Source organism: Pristiophorus japonicus, chromosome 9 (genome assembly GCF_044704955.1).
Source record: "Pristiophorus japonicus isolate sPriJap1 chromosome 9, sPriJap1.hap1, whole genome shotgun sequence".
Lineage (NCBI taxonomy): Eukaryota > Metazoa > Chordata > Chondrichthyes > Pristiophoridae > Pristiophorus > Pristiophorus japonicus.
The window spans coordinates 117,369,665-117,388,981 of record NC_091985.1 but is presented as its reverse complement, the minus strand read 5'-3'; the positions used below and the strand labels follow the sequence as shown (position 1 = coordinate 117,388,981).

Sequence of the window (19,317 nt, the reverse complement as noted above, 5' to 3'; positions counted from 1 at the left end):
TTCTTGGGAATATTGAGCCAATTAGGCTTTACTGCGTCACAGACACTTCACCTCTGACAATCGCTTTAAATACAAAACTTTTACATTTATGGATTTCCCATGGCATTGCTTACTGACAAAAATACATATTTAAAAATGAGCACTAAAATAAGTAGTGTTTCCTTCACACACTGCGAGAAAATAAATTTTTTATTAAATGTTCTACTCACATACCACGGTTACATAAATGAAAAAGTGTGTGCATGGAACAAGCTGTAGTACCTTGCAGAGAGTCAATTACATTGCTTTCCCTTTCATGGTTATCTCAGATAAAGTTTACATTTTGTTCACAGTGAGGCCGAGGATATACTTTTTTTATAACAATAAAGGTAACATCCACAAAGTACGATGAGAAAATGCAATAGGAAGCAAATGTGGCACTTGCAGGACGTGCGTGCTTTACACAAGACTTTTAACATATTCATAACAGCTCTGCCACGGTGTTGCTCACACAAAGTCAATGGTATGTTAGTTTGTCATCCACAAGACCAGGTAAATGGTCCCACTACAGCAGATTGTGTTGCATTATTTACACCACTGTGAGAAATACATGAAGAAAAGTAAAAGCCTGTTCATGATTAGAGGTGAAAACCAACTCTTAGTCTGTTAAGGCATTTCAGGGTTAAAACTACATATCTGTAGAGTATAATAACTAAATGCTTGTAAAGAGTTCAGTACTGGGAATCTAGCGATAAGAGAAGACACTTGCAGGAGGGTTGCAGATAAGTATGGGGTTGTAGGTAGTGGTGGGGAAATGGTCAGGATGTTGGGGGGAGGGGGGCCACTAACACGGGACAGGGGTTGTGATGCCCAAGACCTGACCACAATTAATGAGGAAATGAAACCTGGAAGGTGGGGAAAAAAAGGCCTGAAATTACAATTATGCATTGGGTCAGGCAGATAAGCCCAAGTGCTAGGTTCAATGCCAGCCCACTAATCAAGGGAATGAGAAACAGGGCGGGTGTGTGTAGGTAGGCTGAGTATGGAATTTTACATCAGGAGATGGGTCGAGCAGGTAGAACCTGGTTGGCCTGAAAATGGGGTTGAAATAAAATTGGACCCAAAAAAAACATAAAGTGGTTAAAAACAAGAATAACGGGCTTTGATGAAATACCCACTCCCCAAATATTAATTATGCTGCTCTCTCCACAGATGCTGTCTGACCTGTTCAGTGTTTCCAGCATTTTCTGCTTTTGTTTCAGAATCATGGGCGGAACTGGGCAACTCATACAAGAGCTCCACCTAGTGGCAAGAGACCTGAAATTACACCGTACAAAACAACATCCACTTGCATTTATATAGCGCCTTTAACGTAGGAAAATATCCCAAGGCACTTCACAGGATTGTAAATCAGATAAAAAATGGGAGATATTAGGACGGCTGACTAAAAGCTTGGTCAAAGAGGTAGGTTTTAAAGAGGGTCTTAGAATCATAGAACAGTTACATAGAATCATAGAATGGTTAATTCGGCCCATTGAGCCCGTGCCCATGTCTTAAAGAAGAACAGAGAGGTGGAGAGGATTATGGAGGGAATTCCAGAGTTTAGGGCCCAGGCAGCTAAAGGCATGGCTGCCAATGGTGGGTTAAGGTTGTGGAGAATGCCTAAGAGGCCAGAGTTGGAGGACGCAGAGTTCTTGCAGGGTTGTATGGCTCGAGAGGAGGTTAGAGAGATGGTGGGAGCGGGGGGGGGCCACAAAGGGATTTCAACACAAGGATGAGAATTTTTTAATTCAAGGCATTGACTGACTGGAAGCTAATGTAGGTCAGCAAGCACAAGGGTGAAGGGTGAACGAGACTTGGAGCGAGTTCGGATACAAGTAGTAGAGTTTTGGAAGAGCTCAAATTTATGGAGGGTGGAAGATGGGAGGCTGGTCAGCAGAGTACAGGAATAGTCGAGTCTGGAGGCAACTATAATATAGGTTCCACCTAGTGGGCTACTGCTCCACCTAGTGGACTATTGTGGTAATGCAGCCTCTGCAAGAAGTATCAAGAAGTATCCGAAGGTGTTCTGCGAAACAGGCAGTCCAATCCAAGGCTTCAAGGTGAGTGTCAGAGTACAGAAGGATGCTAGACCAGTTTACTGCAAGCCACGTCCCATACCATACGCACTCAAGGAGAAAGCTGAGAAAGAACTCGAAAGACTATAGACTGAGAACATTATCTCGAAGATAGATCTATATAATTGGGTTACACCCATTGTTGTTGTACCTAAGTCAGATGATAAGGTAAGGTTGTGTGGTGAATATAAAGTAACCGTACACCAGATTTTAGAGGATAATCTCCCCAATACATTGCCAAATGTAGATTTGTTCACAACACTGACAGGTGGTCAGATCTTCTCAAAGTTAGATCTCACAAATGCCTACTTACAACTTCAACGAGATGAGGAGTCCAAGTCATGCTTGATTATAAATACTCATCTAGGCCTCGATCAATTTAATAGGCTATCATTTGGAGTGTCTTTCGCCCCCGCCATATTCCAAGGGTGATGAACCAGATTTTGCAAGGTATTGAAGAGGCAGTCAGTATGTTATTTAGGTGACATACTAATTTCAGCACCAAGCAGGCAAATCCATAATAACATTTTGAATGAAGTGCTCATAAGGCTGGAGAAGCACAGAGTATGAATGACTGCTGACAAGTGTGAGTTATTTCAAAACTCAGTGGAGTACTTAGGGCACAGAGTAGACAAAGATGGTTTACATCCAACCAAGGGAAAGCTGGATGCAATTAGAAATGCACCCACTCCCAAGAATGTCAATGAACTTTGATCATTTTGGGGTCTTTCGAACTATTATGGGAAGTTCCTACCAAATTTGGCTACAGTGTTACATCCACTGAATGAGCTGTTGAAAAAACAGGTCCATTGGAAGTGGTCAGAAGAATGCGACGCAGCATTCAAGGAGTGTAAAAGCCAGTTGGTAGAGAGCACCTTGTTGGTTCACAAAGATGTATCTAAGGAGATCAAGCTAGCATGTGATGCCTTTCCATTTGGAGTTGGGGCAGTGATCTCTCATGTACTATTTAGTGGAGAGGAGAGATCAATTGCTTTTGCTTTATGTACTCTCAGTGCCAGTGAGTGTAATTATGCCCAAATTGAAAGGGAAGCATTGGCATTAATTTTGGGGGTCAAGACGTTCCACAAATACTTGTATGGTCGTAAGTTTACCATCGTTATGGACCATAAGCCACTGACAGCAATCCTCCATCCGAAGTCCCCAGTTCCAACCTTAGCTGCAGCCCAAATGCAGAGATGGGCTTTGATTTTGTCAGCATATACGCATGACATTGAGTACAGATGATCAGCTGATCACAATAATGCTGATGGTATGTCCAAGTTGCCTTCCCCATCACAAGTTACACCCAATAGAGAAGAAGTGTTCTATTTTTCATATAGTGATGAACTGCCAGTCAAAAGCTGAATAGATTGGTAGAGCAACGAAACGTGACCCAGTTATGCCAAAGGTGTATGATTACATCGCAAATGATTGGCCAAACCAGGTATCAGAGAAAGATGTTCATCCATACTTCATTCGTAGGAATAAACTGTTGGTGGATAAAGATTGTATCCTGTGGAGTGCAAGAGTGGTTATCCCGAATAAATTCAGGTCCAAACTATGAGGAGATTTTCATGACCAGCACCTGGGAATGTGCTTGACCAAGAGTTTTGCACGCTGTTACTTATGGTGACCAGGTCTAGATAAAGATATAGAGTACATCGTTAGTCAGTGTACAACATGTCAATTGGTAAGCAAGAAACTGCCATCAGTACCATTACAGCCATGGAAATGGCCTCCCAGGGTGTGGCAAAGATTACATATAGATTTTGCTAGAAGGACAGCAATTGTGATTGATAGCCATTCGAAGTGGATAGAGGTGCTTCCAATGCAGAAAATAACAAGTAAAACACTAGACCATTTGCAAAGATTATTTTCTTCATATGGCCTCCCAGAGGAAATTGTGTCTGATAATGGTCCACAATTTTGTTCAGAAGAATTTGCCCAGTTCACGAGCAAAAATGGTGTGAAACATACCAAGGTTCCACTGTACTACCCTGCTTCAAATGGTGCAGCAGAGCGCACAGTACAAATTGTAAAACATGCCCTCATCAAACAAATGTTGGATCCAAATCCAAAGAAACGACAGTTGTCGTTGGACCACAAATTGGCTAATTTCCTGATTACGTATCGTAATACTTCTCATACAACTACTGGTAGAACATCAGCAGAATTGTTTCTCAAACAGCAGCCACAAACCAGATTCTCGTTGTTAAAGCCAAACTTGGCACAGTCCGTAGAAGAGAAACAATTACGACAGAAAGAGAATCATGATAGAGATAAAGTAAGAGAGAGAAGTGTGAAATTAAATCAGAAGGTGAGAGTGAACAACCATCACCATAAATGGTTAAAGTGGTTACCAGGAAGAGTGGTGAAGATATGTGGTCCTCGCACATATTTGGTCAAGATGTTTGATCATGAAAAGGTTAGGTTTATTCACTTTTATCATATTTTACCTACAGATGTGGAAGGATTTGAAAGTTGGATGATTCGATTATTTCTGCCTCATCAGATAGTCTTATTACAAGTGCAGTACCAGTAGCTTGCCCTATATCAAATGTATTGAAACAATTCCAAGAGAAAGTCAGAATTTAAGCCTGAGTCCAAGACAGGCAGACAAACAGTCTAAAGTTGTAGAGAGTTCAAATGTAGATCAAGGGTGTTTGCCCTTAGAGAACAATTCTCCTCAGGCTCAGCCTCGAATGAGTCTAAGTTCGACACCAAGTTTGGAAGGTTCTGTTCCGAGAGCTAAGGTATAAGAAACTAATAAATAGGAGCAAGCTCCTGAAGCATGCTACACCATTCAATAAGATCATGGCTGAACTGATCATGGACTCAGTTCCACTTCCCTGCCCACTCCCCAAAACCCTTTATTCCCTTATCGCCAAAAATCTGTCCATCTCCGCCTTAAATATATTCGATGACCCAGCCTCCACAGCTCTGTGGGACAGAGAATTCCATAGATTTACAACCCTCAGAGAAGTTGTTCCTCCTCATTTCAGTTTTAAATGGTCGGCCCCTTATTCTAAGACTATGTCCCCTAGTTTTAATTTCCCCGATGAGTGGAAATATCGTCTCTGCATCCACCTTGTCGAGCCCGCTCATTATCTTATAAGTTTCAATAAGATCACCTCTCATTCTTCTGAACTCCAATATGTATAGGCCCAACCTACTCAACTTATCCTCATAAATCAACCCCCTCATCTCCGGAATCAACCTAGTGAACGTTCTCGGAACAGCCTCCAATGCAAGTATATCCTTCCTTAAATATGGAGACCAAAACTGTACGTAGTACTCCAGGTGTGGCCTCACCAATATCCTGTACAATTGTAGCAGGAATTCTCTGCTTTTATACTCTATCCCCCCCTTGCAATAAAGGCCAACATTCCATTTGCCTTCCTGTTTACTTGCTGTACCTGCACACTAACTTTTTGTGTTGCATGCACAAGGACACCGAGGTCTCTCTGTACTGCAGCACTTTGCAATTTTTCTCCATTTAAATTATAATTTGCTTTTCTATTTGTTCTGCCAAAGTGGATAACCTCACATTTTCCTACATTATACTCCATCTGCCAAATGTTTGCCCACTCACTTAGCCTGTCTATATCCCTTTGCAGATTTTTTGTGTCCTCCTCACAATTTGCTTTCCCACCCATCTTTGTATCATCAGCAAACTTGGCTACATTACACTCGGTCCCTTTATCCAAGTCATTAATATAGATTGTAAATAGTTGAGGACCCAGCACCGATCCCTGCGGCACCCCACTAGTCACTGTTAGCCAACCGGAAAATGATCCATTTATCCCGACTCTCTGTTTTCTGTTAGGTAGCCAATCCTCTATCCATGCTAATATATTACCCCCAGCCCCTTGAACGTTAATCTTGTGCAGTCACCTTTTATGTGGCACCTTATCGAATGCCTTCTGGAAATCCAAATACATCACATCCACTGGCTCCCCCTTATCCACCTTGCTCATTACATCCTCAAAGAACTCCAGCAAATTTGTCAAACATGATTTCCCTTTCATAAAACCATGCTGACTCTGCTTGATTGAATCATGCTTTTCCAAATGTCCCACTACTGCTTCCTTAATAATGGACTCCAGCATTTTCCCAATGACAGATGTTAGGCTAACTGGTCTATAGTTTCCTATCTGCCTGGGACCGCCCCAGAATCCAGGGAATTTTGGTAATTACAGTTTGGAAAACCGCAAATGTAACGCCCCTATTTAAAAAAAGGAGGCAGACAAAAAGCAGGAAACTGTAGACCAGTTAGCCTAACATCTGTCATTGGGAAAATGTTGGAGTTCATTATTAAGGAAGCAGTAGCGGGAGATTTGGAAAAGCATGAATCAATCAAGCAGAGTCAGCATGGTTTTATGAAACCAATGCATCCACTATCTCTGCAGCCACTTTTCTTAAGGTCCTAGGATGTAAGCCATCAGGTCCAGGGGATTTGTCCATCTTTAGTCCCATTATTTTACTACTTCATTAGTGATAGTGATTGTATTACCTATAGCCCCTTGATTATCCACTATTCTCTTCGAAACAGAAAATCAGTTGTTAAGTTTGATTTGTAAATATGGCAAAATAAGTCCATATCTTTTGTTGTGTATAACCATGCAAATGATGTATGATGATTGTTTGTTATAATTACTTCTTCATTAAGGAGAGGGAAGTTTAATATAGGTTCCATCTAGTGGGCTACTGCTCCACCTAGTGGACTACTGTGGTAATGCAGCCTCTGCTGCTTACAACAAGGATAAAAGGAATGGAGCCATCTCGGAGTCCTGTGTGTATTGTGATGTCGTAAAGGATATATCACAGCAACAAAGCAGGGATGAGGGCTTCAGCAGCAGATGGGCTGAGACAGGCTATGTTACAGAGGTGAACGTAAGCAGTTTTTGTGATGGAAAGGATATGGGATCAGGTATTCAGTTCATGGTCAACCATGTCAAAAGTAAGCAGAAAGGTTGAGAAGGATGAGGAGGGAAAGTGCACCATGGTCAATCACAGAATATGTCATTTGTGACCATGACTAACATGCATTGACACGGGCATTTCCCATTATAAAGGCTACCATGGAATATAATTAAAAAATTGGGACCCAGTAAAAAAAAGTTTAATGTCGACAGGAAGTGCCCGCCATATACAACACTTTCAGTAACACGCACATTAGCAGATGATTGCAGCATTAATCATGAGGAGTCAACGGATACTCCGTTTATCTCCTGTCTTGCCGAAGGACCTTAAGACTTGAAACGCTGATTGACTTCTGTTTTTGTACTGGTGATTCTAGCTTTTTCTGCTTTTGATACTATTTTATGCTATGAAATGTGTATGTTATCAGGGCCACTGATTTACAGTGATAGAATAAGTTTGATTATGTTTATTAAGGATTATAGGAATATTAATATTTACAGGCTCTATCGTTATGTACATATTTGCATCAAAACTGTAAATCAGTGGCCTTCAATGCTCAACTCTGGAGTTAATTTTATTCATTATTTTGCTTTAAAGCCCAGAATCTGGAGAAAGATAATAAGGAAGATGTTACGAGTAGGTAAGAAGCAGTCTGTAAGAACTGCATGCAACAGCCTTGGGGAGCTGGGCTGTGTGGGTATTTACTGCTGGGATGTTGTGCCTGTGGTTTGGGAGTGAAGCCGTTATGGCGTGTGGAAGAACTGTTTGGGCGCCGGGGGGGGGCGGGGACAGGAGGTGGGTGCAGGATGGTGGAGCACAGGGAAGTATGGTTATAGTTATGATTCGAGGTCTTACAAACTTCCTATTGTGCACCTAACACAAGAGTCAGCTATAGCAGGCAAGCACTCAAGACTTCCTGAGCTGAGGTGTGACATAGTATGCAAAGTAATCTGTGATAGCACGTCCTGCATGAATAGACCCATTTATTGGCTTTGGGTTCCCACCAAATACCCTCCTCATTTCAGAGCATAACTTAGGCCCTTTTGTACCTAAACAAATGACCAAATGGGTTTATTTATGGATAGAGTATTTTACAGTAGCAGTAAATAAAGCTAGATTATAGAAGTCATTTTAGTAACAAAGTGCAATTAAACAGATTAACCAATAGTTGAGTTCTTTTGAATGGCTTTCTTTACTGACTTTTGAAGTAATAGATAGCAGATTCTTCCTGGTAACTTAGTAGAACCACAAGCCCTACCAGTTGTAGTTATCTTTGAAATTATACAGAGCTTGTACCTTTGGTCCCCTCCTAATACATCCTTCTTTGGCGTAGTGTCGATTTGTAATGGATTACACTTCTGTGTAATGCCGTGGGATGTTTTATCTACGTTAAAGGTGCTATATAAATGCAACTTATTGTTTGGACTTTGCATCTTGCTTCTGCACCGCTGCAACTATTTCAAAATTGTACTCGTCTAGAATATCAGAAATGTCCAATCTTATGCTTCTCGCACTGATTAAAAGCCATCCTGCATGACTAAGGCAATTACTTGTACAATGGAAGGCTAGCTAAACATATACAAATGCTTGAAGAAGACATGTAATGGGAAAGGTTATGATGACTGCTTAAGCTAAAGTTGCCCTGAATAGACAGTGCTTTTGATTAATTGCCTGGCAATACATATTCAATGTTTTTACCGCTAGATCATTGTATGATAGTAATAAATAGGTTGTCTGCTTCTTTATGGTATGTTTTAGCCAGGAACAGAAAGCTCTATTTCAAAATATGCAGTGGCAGAAGCCATTATGAGGGTGGTGCTTCTCTTTAAAGAACCTATTTTTAAGCAATGTGACACAGTTAGGGTTGCCAACTCTGATTGGATCTATTCCTAAAGGCTTGATCATGTGACACTCAATCATGTCACTTAAACACATGACACTCAATCATGTGACAGTTTAAAAAACCACAAGCAGCACTGGAATTTCTAAACTTAGTTCACTTTGTCTAACAAAACACACGCAACGAGGAGGTATGGAACTGCAATACACAGGGAATTTTGTGTCCAGTCCCACAGGATGCTTTCTAGATCCATCACCTTCCTCCTGAATCATTCTATGCATTGCCGAGTCTGAAATCAGGTGATCGCTTTCAGCAGGTGCTTTTTATCCCCTCTTTTGTTTTCTTTCTTTTAAGCTCAGTGTGCAACAGAGGACATTAGTTTGCATTACTACACCTCTGAAGAACGATAACCCATTTTATATCTATTAATTCCTTTAACAATAGGCACATGGCTTTCAATGTTTTTAAAAAAAACTTGATATTCCTCCTCCAGTGAAAGGTAATCGGAGTGAAATTGCAAAAGGTAGAGGACAGGCAAGTTATTTACCCTCTGGTTATATGCACATTTGACAATATTTTCCCCTACATTCCAGGCACTCCTGCAGGTTATATTCCAGTAACAGTCAGCAGCTTCTGTTTATTCCAGATTATATAGAATTTTACAGCCATTCGGCCCAACTGGTCTATGCCAGTGTTTATGCTCCACACGAGCACCCTTCCACCTCCACATCTCACCCTATCAGAATATCCTTCTATTCCTCTTTCCCTCATGTGTTTATCTAGCTTCCCCTTAAATGCATCAATGTAATTCACCTCAACTATTCCTTATGGTAGCGACTTCCACATTCTCACCAGTTTCTGGGCAAAGAGGTTTCTTCTGAATTCCTTATTGGATTTATTAGTGACTATCTTATATTGATGGCCCCTAGTTCTGTACTCTCCACATGTGGAAACATTTTCTTTCCGTCTACCCTATCAAACCCCTTCATAATTTTAAAGACCTCTATCAGGTCACCTCTCAGCCTTCTCTTTTCCCAGCCTGTTCAGTCTTTCCTTCTGCAGCAGCCCATGGCCGTGATTACTTCATCACCGTAACTTTGCCGGAAATGTGGCAGCCCCCCTCCTGGTGGCGAGGCAGAACCAGTCATGACAACATTCCAGCAGGGAATGGCTGAAATTGAAGATGGGCATCACCTCGAGTGCCAGGATGGTGCTGGACAGGATTAAGAGTTCAGGCATGAACCATGCTTACTTTTCTCAAGGGTGTAATGTATGCACCTGTGAGTATGCTCACAGGTTGGTTGAGCTGTTGAGTTGTGAGTGGCTTAGCCAGTCTCATGATGTTCACAAGACTCAATAAAAACTTCAGCCAGTTGGGTTCAGGGGGTCCACGATGAGGCAGGTGGTTGTGTTTCTGGTGGATGAACTAGTAATGTGTAGTGTGATTGTTAAACCTTTGTTAATAAACCAATTAGTTCTTAATAGCAATGTGTTGCTATGAATTCTTAAGCAAAGAACCCATGAAGCAAATACATTACAGTGGGTCACCAGGAGCCGCGCACGGGGATTTAATCGTCAATTACTCCCTGGCAATTTCAGGGGGTGGGGGCAGGATTTGGCAATCCTAAATATAGTGTACAGAGAAGACTATGAACAAAAATCATCAGTGTCTCCCTGACAACGGAGGCAGCGCGAGCCTGGAGTAGCTGGAGAGAGATTTAAACATCAGCGTCTCCCTGACAACAGAGGCAGCGCGAGCCTGGAGCAGCTGGAGGGAGATTTGAACATCAGCATCTCCCTGACAACGGAGGCAACTCGAGCCTGGAGCAGCTGGAGGGAGATTTAAACATCAACATTTCCCTGACAACGGAGGCAGCGCGAGCCTGGAGCAGCTAGAGGGAGATTTAAACATCAGCGTCTCCCTGACAACGGAGGCAGCTCGAGCCTGGAGCAGCTGGAGGGAAATTTAAACATCAACATCTCCCTGACAAGAGGCAGCTCAAACCTGGAGCTATTACAGGTCCTGGGGAAGAGTGACCATAATAAGGTAGAATTCTTCATTAAGATGGAGAGTGACACAGTTAATTCAGAGACTAGGGTCCTGAACTTAAAGAAAGGTAACTTCGATGGTATGAGATGTGAATTGGCTAGGATAGACTGGCGAATGATACTTAAAGGGTTGACGGTAGATAGACAATGGCAGACATTTAAAGATCACATGGATGAACTACAACAATTGTACATTCCTGTCTGGCGTAAAAATAAAAAGGGGAAGGTGGCTCAACCGTGGTAAACAAGGGAAATTAGGGATAGTGTTAAATCCAAGAGAGAGGCATATAAATTGGCCAGAAAAAGCAGCAAACCTGAGTACTGAGAGAAATTTAGAATCCAGCAGAGGAGGACTAAGGGTTTAATTAGGAGGGGGAAAATAGAGTACAAGAGTAAGCTTGCAGGGAACATAAAAATTGACTGCAAAAGTTTCTATAGATATGTGAAGAGAAAAAGATTAGTGAAGACTAATGTAGGTCCCTTGCAGTCAGAAGCAGGTGAATTCATAATGGGGAACAAGAAAATGGCAGACCAATTGAACAAATACTTTGGCTCTGTCTTCACTAAGGAAGACACAAATAACCTCCCGAAAATAATAACGGACCGAAGGTCTAACGAGAAGGAGGAACTAAAGGAAATCCTTATTTGTCAGGAAATTGTGTTAGGGAAATTGATGGGATTGAAGGCCGATAAATCCCCAGGGCCTGATAGTCTGCATCCTAGAGTACTTAAGGAAGTGGCCCTAGAAATAGTGGATGCATTGGTGATCATTTTCCAACAGTCTATCGACTCTGGATCAGTTCCTATGGATTGGAGGGTAGATAATGTAACCCCACCTTTTAAAAAAAGGAGGGAGAGAGAAAACGGGGAATTATAGACCTGACATCAGTAGTGGGGATAATGTTGGAATCAATTATTAAAGATGTAATAGCAGCGCATTTGGAAAGCAGTGACAGGATCGGTCCAAGTCAGCATGGATTTATGAAAGGGAAATCATGCTTGACAAATCTAGAATTTTTTGAGGATGTAACTCGTAGAGTGGACAAGGGAGAACTAGTGGATGTGGTGTATTTGGACTTTCAAAAGGCTTTTGACAAGGTCCCACACAACAGGTTAGTGCGCAAAATAAAGCACATGGTATTGGGAGTAATGTATTGATGGAGATAGAGAACTGGTTGGCAGACAGGAAGCAAAGAGTAGGAATAAACGGGTCCTTTTCAGAATGGCAGACAGTGACTAGTGGGGTACCGCAAGGTTCAGTGCTGGGACCCCAGCTATTTACAATATACATTGATGATTTAGATGAAGGAATTGAATTTAATATCTCCAAGTTTGCAGATAACATTAAGCTGGGTGGCAGTGTGAGCTGTGAGGAGGATGCTAAGAGGCTGCAGGGTGGCTTGGACAGGTTAGGTGAGTGGGCAAATGCATGGCAGATGCAGTATAATGTAGATAAATGAGAGGTTATCCACTTTGGTGGCAAAAATAGGAAGGCAGAATATTATCTGAATGGTGACAGATTAGGAAAAAGGAAGATGCAATGAGACCTGGGTGTCATAGTACATCAGTCATTGAAAGTTGGCATGCAGGTACAGCAGGCGCTGAAGAAGGCAAATGGCATGTTGGCCTTCATAGCGGGAGGATGTGAGTATAGGAGCAGGGAGGTCTTACTGCAGTTTTACAGGGCCTTGGTGAGGCCACACTTTGAATATTGTGTACAGTTTTGGTCTCCTAATCTGAGGAAGGATATTCTTGCTATTGAGGGAGTGCAGCGAAGGTTCACCAGACTGATTCCCGGGATGGCAAGACTGACATATGAAGAAAGACTGGATTGACTAGGCTTATATTCACTGGAATTTAGAAGAATGAGAGGATCTCATAGAAACATATAAAATTCTGATGGGATTGGACAGGTTAGATGCAGGAAGAATGTTCCCAATGTTGGGGAAGTCCAGAACCAGGGGTCACAGTCTAAGGATAAGGGGTAAGCCATTTATGACCGAGATGAGGAGAAACTTCTTCACTCAGAGAATTGTGAACCTGTGGAATTCTCTACCACAGAAAGTTGTTGAGGCCAGTTCGTTAGACATATTCAAAAGGAAGTTAGATGTGAACCTTACAGCTAAAGGGATCAAGGGGTATGGAGAGAAAGCAGGAATGGGGTACTGAAGTTGCATGATCAGCCATGATCATATTGAATGGTGGTGTAGGCTCAAAGGGCCGAATGGCCTACTCCTGCACCTATTTTCTATGTTTCTAACAAGAGGACAAAATTAGACTTAAAATGTAATACAATTATGATATCACAAGGATGGAGGACATTGATTGGATCTTCCAGATTAATTGAATCACTGGACAGGGAATGAATCTTAAAGACAGCTAATAACTGATTTAATTTGATTCAATTGTTGATTTTCTAATTTTAAACTTAATTTATAATTATGGTATATATTATTTAATTTTGTTCAATCATAATTAATCTTTATTATACTGATTTTACTATTGTATACTCCTTATTGCATTATTTACAATGTAATTTGAATTTCTTTTTTTTTTTAGTTTTTTTTCGCCTGTGTCTATCTGCGTGCGCATTTTGGCTGCCGCTTCGGACGCGAGCCTTTAACCTCTTTTTACACTTCCTTCTCATGCTTTTTCTCTCTTTCCCTCAATGGTCAATATCTAACGTGTTGTAAAATTGTTGTGAAGCGCCTTGGGATGTTTTACTATGTTAAAGACGCTATATTAATAAAAGTTATTATTATAATAAAAAGATATTCCACTTTTATCACAGGGATAGTTTGGGAGAACGAGGAAGGAGGCACCAGGATAGGAGTGGGAGGAGAGGAGAGGAAAATTGGCGCAGGAAAGCACTAGGAGAAGACCTAGACTATAGGAGCAGTGGGTGAAGAATCCTAGGGTACAGGAGCAATGCGAGGGAGGGACAGTTATGGGAGGGTGGATTTAGAGGAGTATTGGGAGTGGGGTGCTGAGTGAGGAAGCACCAACAAGAGGGTTGCGGGGTGCTGTTGACAACTGACTGTGGGAGGAGGTGGGAACGTATGGGTGTTGGCATATGGAAGTGGGAACACCAACAAGCGCCGGAGGTGAGCTGGCAGGGAGGAGGGGGGGGGGGGGAGATTCGGAGGTATGGGTAATGGGTACTCAGGTACTATGGGAGAGCATTCAGTTATGGCAGTGGGTCTTAGCAGGCGACCTGGTTAAACCTGTATTAAAAAAAAATAGATACTGCTGAGTATTTATTTTAAGTAATTCCTAGCTTGAAGTTGCTTGAAACATTTTTTCTGCACAAATATAATTTAAAATGTGCTGAAAACACAATAATAACTTGTACTTATATAGCACCTTTAACATAACAAAAAGCACCCCAAGGTATTTCACAAGTGGAAACAGACAAAAACGGATGCCAAGCCATGGAGCACAAGACTGGGAGGGGTGACTGAAAGTCTAGTCAAAACTGTTTTGAGAAAGGTTTTAAAGGAGTGAGAATTGGACAGGCAGAGGAGTTTTGGGAGGAGATTCCAAAAGTGGGGACAAGATGACTGAAGACTCCACCACCAAAGGAAGGAGGAAGAGTGCACAAGGCTTGATTTAGAGGACTGAAGGGTGTAATGAGGATACAAGAGCACATAATACCTCAGCAGCCTCTGGGAGGGCAATTAGGAATGCCAGATCTCAGGAAGACTGGATTGAGCTGCTGAGATTGGACCTCTCAATTTCCAACTGTGACAGAATTGAGATTGGCCAACTCAGCACTCTGCACCACACAAACTTCGAAAATTCTACCTACCCGGACGAGTGTTGGTGAAACTGTGGCTACAAGGGCACTCTGCTATGCATGTTCTGTTCCTGCCCTACCCTCCAGTATTTCTGGACCAAGGTTCTGGAGACCACTGAAACAGTGACAGGTCTGACCATCACCCCTGTATCCAAACCCATGCTGACTTGGCCTGCTGCCAGCAAGGCAAGGAGCCCCACTCACACAATCAAAGTTGAGCTTTTATTATGCTTGCACTTGGGAAGAATGCCTAGGCAGTTCTGTAACTTCAGGTTCATGACCTGTAGGGCCAAATGGCCTGTTTCTGTGATGTAAATACTTTGTAATATACATTCGTGTAGGTATGGATAAACTTTGACCGGATTCTCTCTCAGCTTCCTGCACCTCAGAAGGCATCATCTTTTCCAAGGGCCAGGAATGTGTAATTAGGTTCAAAGAGAACATTGAGGGCCCCTTAAATGTACAAACTCCACCTTGCAAGGACTTTCTGCACCATTTTTAAAAGTCTGAAGAATGTAGGAATTAAAGACGACTGCACTTAAGAGTTTCATGATTTAGAGATCCAGATTTCAAGCTTTATAAGTAGTCTTCTGGCAGATGGAATACAATGTCGGAAAATGTGAGGTCATCCACCTTGGAAAAAAAACAGGAAAAGGGAATATTATTTGAATGGGGAGAAATTACAATATGCTGCGGTGCAGGGGGACCTGGGGGTCCTTGTAAATGAATCCCAAAAAGTTAGTTTGCAGGTGCAGCAGAAGGCGAATGGAATGTTGGCCTTCATTGCGAGAGGGATGGAGTACAAAAGCAGGGAGGTCCTGCTGCAACTGTACAGGGTATTGGTGAGGCCGCACCTGGAGTATTGCGTGCTATTTTGGTCACCTTACTTAAGGAAGGATATACTAGCTTTGGAGGGGGTACAGAGACGATTCACTCGGCTGATTCCGGAGATGAGAGGGTTACCTTATGATGATAGATTGAGTAGACTGGGTCTTTACTCGTTGAAGTTCAGAAGGATGAGGGGTGATCTCATAGAAACATTTAAAATAATGAAAGAGGTAGACAAGATAGAGGCAGAGAGGTTGTTTCCACTGGTCGGGGAGACTAGAACTAGGGGGCACAGCCTCAAAATACGGGGGAGCCAATTTAAAACCGAGTTGAGAAGGAATTTCTTCTCCCAGAGGGTTGTGAATGTGTGGAATTCTCTGCCCAAGGAAGCAGTTGAGGCTAGTTCAGTGAATGTATTCAAATCACAGATAGACAGATTTTTAACCAATAAGGGAATTGAGGGTTACGGGGAGTGGGCGGGTAAGTGGAGCTGAGTCCACGGCCAGATCAGCCATGATCTTGTTGAATGGCGGAGCAGGCTCGAGGGGCTAGATGGCCTACTCCTGTTTCTAATTCTTATGTTCTTATGTTCCTTCCAGAAAGGTACAAACCGTCAATATCAATCATATTAACTCTTCCACACTCGCAATTCTCACTCCTGCCAGCAAGAAGATGGATCACCCTGTTGTGGCACAATACAAAACCCCCATAAGGAACATGTGATCCATGTTCTTATAATTGTCATCTCCATTTTGGAGAAAACTGTCTGGGGTCAATTTCTTGTTCTCCAAATAAACATATTCAGAGGCAAAGCGCTTCAATTCTAATGTCATGCTCATTAATGATTAATATCTAACCAAAACTCTCCTCTGAGGAGTCTGGGTCCAAATAGACTGGCTTCCAAATGGCTAACAGTTTTATTTGCCAAGGTGAAAATCACTTCTGTCAATTGTAGGCAAACAACCAAGGTCCTGCCTTCTCCAAGCACTGCCTGACAACCCAACAGCCAGATCTAGATTGAGGTTGGGATTGCTTCTTGCAGATTTTTTTTTACAATAAAAAGGCATTACTACCAATAATCAATACAGTCCCCACAACTGATACCATCCCCACTTATCACAGACAGCGCCCTATATCAGCAAATAGTGCGAACCATTTGCCAGTATGCTTCTGAGTCAGAAGGTTGTGGGTTCAAGTCCCACTCCAGAGACTTGAGCACAAAAAAATCTGTGCGGACACTCCAGTGCACTACTGAGGGAGTGCTGCATTGTCAGAGGTGCCGTCTTTCAGATGAGACGTTAAAACGAGGCCCTGTCTGCTCTCTCAAGTGGACTAAAAAGATCCCATGGCACTATTTCGACAAAGAGCTGGGGAGTTTTCAATGTTGCTCTGAACAATATCTATCGCTCAACTAACTTCACTAAAAAGATTATCTGGTCATTATCACATTGCCGTTTGTGGGAGCTTGCTGTGCGCAAATTGGCTGCCACGTTCCTACACTGCAACAAACGCTCCAACCAGACAACACTTCAAAAGTTCTTAGTTGGCTGTAAGGCGCGTTGGGACATCCTGAGGTCGTGAAAGGTGCTATAGAAATGCAAACCTTTCTTTCTTTCCATAGGAGTCAATTAATTAAGTGCACCGGCTATTTTGGGCCATTTGGGCCAGTTTTTTTGCACCTCGTTAATCCTCTGTATTTACCAATTTACACACTGTTGTTTTGAAATCCTGGTGACAGGTCAGTTTCAGAAAGGGGTTGCTTGCAAAATCGTCCCTTGCTCTTGGTAATTGAATTCCAGATAATTGAGCCCTTAAGCTTCTAACCGTTTTCTTTATTGTAACTGACTGTTGCAGCTGCGACTTACAAACGCTCCAACCAGAGAAGCTATGGTGAAGTCCAAGTAGCAAAGTCCTCAAACAGTGACAGTAGTGAGGAGGCTTTCCAGTTGGCAAACAGTGACTAGTGGGGAGCCGCAGGGATTGGTGCTGGGTCCTCAACTATTTACAATCTATATTCATGACTTGGATGAAGGGACAGAGTGTAATGTAGCCAAGTTTGCTGATGATACAAAGATGGGTGGGAAAGCAAATTGTGAGGAGGACACAAAAATTCTGAAAAGGTGTATAGACAGGCTAAGTGAGTGGGCAAAAATTTGGCAGATGGAGTATAATGTAGGAAAATGTGAGGTTATCCACTTTGGCAGAACAAATAGAAAAGCAAATTATAATTTAAATGGAGAAAAATTGCAAAGTGCTGCAGTACAGAGAGACCTCGGTGTCCTTGTGCATGCAACACAAAAAGTTAGTATGCAGGTACAGCAAGTAAACAGGAAGGCAAATGGAATGTTGGCCTTTATTGTAAGGGGGATAGAGTATAAAAGCAGAGAAGTCCTGCTACAACTGTACAGGGTATTGCTGAGGCCACACCTAGAGTACTGCATACAGTTTTGGTCTCCGTATTTAAGGAAGGATATACTTGCATTGGAAGCTGTTCAGAGAAGGTTCACTAGGTCGATTCCAGAGATAAGGGAGTTGATTTATGAAGATAAGTTGAGTAGGTTGGGCCTATACACATTAAAGTTCAGAAGAATGAGAGGTGATCTTATTGAAACTTATAAGATAATGAGGGGGCTCGACAAGGTGGATGCAGAGAGGATATTTCCACTCATCGGGAAAACTAAAACTAGGGGACATTGTCTCAGAATAAGTGGCTGCCCATTTAAAACTGAGATGAGGAGAAATTCCTTCTCTGAGGGTTGTAAATCTATGGAATTCTCTGCCCCAGAGAGCTGTGGAGACTGGGTCATTGAATATATTTAAGGCGGAGATAGACATATTTTTGAGCGGTAAGGTAGTAAATGGTTATGGGAAGCGGGCAGGGAAGTGGAGCTGAGTCCATGATCAGATCAGCCATGACCTTATAGAATGGCGGAGAAGGCTCGAGGGACCAAACGGCCTACTCCTGCTCCTATTTCTTATATTCTTAGATTCTTATAAGTGGTAGGAATTTGACCAACTTATCATGGTTTTACCATCCACTGCTTATAACTGGCAAATCACGTTAACACCAGCACGGCCCTCTAAGCAGTGGAGCCTGCATCAATGTAGAGCAACTAAGATCAAAAAGCCCAAGTTACACTTTTGGTTTCCACATCACTTCTGTCCCAAAGCAAAAGAATCTCTGCACATCCAAATACCAGGAAGCTCTGTGCTATAAATGAAAATTAAGTTTAAAAAAGTTTCTGAGTAGACTTATTGGACTGTTCAGAAACCTTTAGAACGTGGCTTCACCTTATACTGTAGTTAAACTGTAATCAACATGATTTCAGGTTGATTACAGTTTAACTACAGTATAGGGTGAAGCCAAGTCTTGCATGACAATGATTTGGCTGATATTACGCCCAAATTAATCTACATAGTTTGCCTGTCAGGCATAACATGGGTTATAGGCAGAATAAAACTACTTCTGTTTATACTCTGAATGGCAAACATTTAAAGATCACATGGATGAACTTCAGCAATTGTACATCCCTGTCTAGAGTAAAAATAAAACAGGGAAGGTGGTTCAACCATGGCTAACAAGGGAAATTAAGGATAGTGTTAAAACCAAGGAAGAGGCATATAAATTGGCTGGAAAAAGTAACAAACCTGAGGACTGGGAGAAATTTAGAATTCAACAGAGGAGGACTAGGGGTTTAATTAAAAAGGGGGAAAATAGAGTATGAGAAGAAGCTTGCAGGGAACATAATAACTGATTGCAAAAGCTTCTATAAATATGTGAAGAG

The 19,317-nt window shown here is 42.1% G+C and overlaps 1 protein-coding gene across 4 annotated transcripts in view; it reads right to left on the bottom strand.

Moving 5' to 3' along the window:
* Positions 1-19,317, bottom strand: part of ehbp1 (EH domain binding protein 1) — a 499,650-nt gene that overhangs the window by 241,972 nt on the left and 238,361 nt on the right. The window lies entirely within an intron of this gene.